The following is a 3,353-nucleotide window of genomic DNA, read 5'->3' on the forward strand; positions in this document are numbered from 1 at the left end:
GCTGTTGCTCTTCAGTTTTTCAAAGATGACCTGCTGTGTGCATTGGCAGCGTTGAGGCGCAGCTGATCATTCAGGGGCAGATTTACATGCCCCTTGCGCTGCCAGTATGTTACTTTTTGTGACGCACTGGCAGCGCATTTCTCTGCCCCATATTTACAAGGACAGGAAAAGCCACCCTGCATGGCTTTTCCTGTCCTTGTAAATGTGGCACTTTTCAAGCAGAGCTTTGCCAGAGGTGCTGGTGAGTCGTGGGGTGGTCTGCGGCGAGAAGAGATCCGGGGAACAAAAGCTAAGGAATAAACATCCCGAACCGTCTGCAGCAGAGTAGTAAATCTGCCAGAGAAAATCACAAAAAGAAAGACACTGTCATTTCCATTTAATCTCAGATCCGCGAACGTTCATTTACCAACTAATGTACTTTTCTATTTTTCACCACATGATTCAGTCTCCTTAGAGACTGTCAAAAATTGCAATGTCGACTATATTTCAAGTCGCCACAGCAGGGTATTGGGTAAAGTTTTCAATAAGCAATAATCGCGCCTCGGTTAAACCTCATTGGCTACGATACTGCCACTGCGCAAAGCTGACGAACAATAGTGAATTACAAGGGCCCTCGCCGAAGAAACTGGTGTTACAGAGACCAGGAAATAATGTACCAGTGTGGAGGCCTCAGTACAGCATTGTTGACTTACAGCAAAAAAATAATGAATATACTAGCGTTATTTCTGTAATTTCCATCAGCTCCCCGGCGCCCAACGTTTCCCTGCATCGCGCAGAGGACTGTGGGAAATTGCATGGTAAGTAGCGAGTTAGACCGAGCCCTGCACTGGTTCCGGTGTTTCATGTTGGGGGCGGGGCTTACTGCTGCCGGTGCATTGTGGGAATGGAAGCAGCAGCGTCACAGGCACGGAGACTATACATATTTATAATATACCAAAGGAGGCGTGGAAATAATGTAGCGAAATATAAACAATACAGTCATACTTCGATAGCGCCTTCACTGCAAGAGAAACAACTGTTTTAGACTGCAGCTGAATTTTTGGTCTGGAATTCGTGCTCGGTTCAGGGATTTTAACTCGGGGATCTCCAATCAGTCACCAGGAGCACCTGGCAGCTGGCAGGCACCCTATGAGCAGCTTACAGTCCAACATCTCCCTGTTTTAGCACAACTTTATTGTTTCACTTCATGTAAGGCCCATTTGCAATACTTGCTGCCCTCACCCAAATCAGCCGCTCTGATTGGCTGAATTCAGCTTAGCCCTGGGCGAGGAGGGGTGATGGCATTGCCAGAACCCAGCACAGGCCGCATTAGACTGCCCACAGTCAACCACACTGCCTGCCTCTGCAGCTCGGCACAGAACTTCCATCCTGCACTACCAGCATAGCTGCCAAGGTTTCAGATTGCTTATGTGTGACATTTTTATAATTTAAGTGTAATTATGAGTGACATTTCAACGACTATGAGTGACACTTTATCACAAGCAAAATCAAGCCATGAAGACCAGAGAAACATATAATTATCAGAAATTACACCTATTTGAGTATTGATAAACACTAAGGGGATCTTACAATTGCTGTAAAGCACCAGAAATAAACAAGCATTTACAATGCAATGGTCTCGGCATTATTAAAGGTAGAGCTATTGGCATTGCTCATGACATTTAAAAAAAAAATCATAAATAAATAGCATTGTCATTTACATTGCCAATAGCTTAATCGTTAAATAAATGGCATTGTTATTTACAACCCCAATAGCTTAATCGCTCGCATATGCATGACCTATTGCATTTACACCCACACAGAGCCTCACACACACACATACAGAGCCACCCACACAGTCATTCACATAGAGCCACCCACACACACAGAGCCACCTACACAGATCCAGCCTCACACAGACAGAGCCATCCACACATAGAGCCACCTACAAAAAAAAGCTATCCACACAGAGCCACACACAACCACACAATCGCAGTCTGTTACTAGAAGTCCCTCTAGAGCCGTTCTCTAGCGCTGGCTGAACCGGGGTGCAGTGTCGCAGTCTGTGACTAGAGGTCCCTGTAGAGCCGTGCTCCAGCGCTGCGTTGACAAATGTGCAGTGTAGCAGTCAGTTCCATTAGGCAAAATATCGCAGACTATTGCAGTGCTTTGTAGTAGTAGTATCCCGCATAATCATTTCTAAATACGTAACATTGGGCGTAGGTTAAGTGCACTTTAGTTTGCTACTTTTAAAGCATGCAATGTTATGTTGTCGTTACCTGATGCACCCGTAGCCTAGTTGTATGCATAGTGCTTGCACATTTGTAACGCTTTAAAAGGACTTTGACATACGGTACGTTATATCGTGGCTTAATTGCTGGCTTTAAATCGTGTGAAAGAGACACCCTGTGTTTTCGAAGAAGCACTCGTAACAACGCTTAATCAAACCTAAGCCTCGATAGATAATAAGAGACACAATAGCCACTTGTGTGCTCAGCTGCTGATCATTCCCAGCTTTCGCATATACAGAGCCAGTCTCCTGCGCGATGTGAATAGGGTGCAGAATCGCAGTATGTTACTAGAGGTCCCTGTGTAGAACCATAATACAGCGCTGGCTGAGCCGGGGTGCAGCGACCATAGGTAATAAATATTATCTTCTAAAACTGGTGTTGATAGAAAAGTAGTTTTTCTGTGGTTTAAATGCGGCAATCCGCTTTGGAAGTTCTACAGGGTGCAGGACTGTTACAATCACAGTTTCATTTTGTGTATAGAGGAACGTGTATATAATTGCGACCAAATATATAAATTATGCCTAGCTGTATCTAGTATGTAAAGGGACATGGCATTTCAAAGTGTGTATTCTTATAACAAACCTGTATCCAAACTTTTAACTTTGCCAAACAGCCCTAACAGTAGCCCTAGTCCCGAGACTGACTTGTGACTAAGGAGCTTAAAGGATAAAAACTACCACCGATGCCAGATCCCTAGGGTTTACACTGGATCTTGTACCATGTAAATCAATGACTTAAATTTGCATAGGATTGAGTACTATGTAGAGCTGAAAATGCCATGCCAGATCAAGATGCTACTAAAGTTGTTCGACGTTCAGTTTGGGGTTGGAAACAAACCTTGAAGGCTATGCTGCAATCATCGATTCTATGATTTTGGCCCATACAGCATTTAAATGATGCAGTATTTGTGAGAAACTAAAATAATCTTCCTGAAAAGATTACACTATTCGTAGAATTAATGTCCATGAGGAGTTAACATGTCCTCAAGTTTCAGGTAATGCTTCTCAAAAAATTAAAATACTTCGAACTGGACCTACTTAACCTTACAAACATGAGCATAACACAAGCAGTGCCCACAATAAC

General features: G+C 43.7%; 1 non-coding gene across 1 annotated transcript; it reads right to left on the bottom strand.

Annotated features, from left to right (window-relative positions):
- Positions 1-445: 445 nt before the first annotated feature.
- LOC144808088 (U4 spliceosomal RNA) lies at positions 446-585 on the bottom strand. The gene has a single exon (XR_013606625.1). It is a non-coding gene; the product is annotated as a U4 spliceosomal RNA (small nuclear RNA).
- Between the last annotated feature and the right edge of the window lie 2,768 nt (positions 586-3,353).

This window comes from Lissotriton helveticus, chromosome 1_2, assembly GCF_964261635.1.
Source record: "Lissotriton helveticus chromosome 1_2, aLisHel1.1, whole genome shotgun sequence".
In the NCBI taxonomy this organism is placed as follows: Eukaryota; Metazoa; Chordata; class Amphibia; order Caudata; family Salamandridae; genus Lissotriton; species Lissotriton helveticus.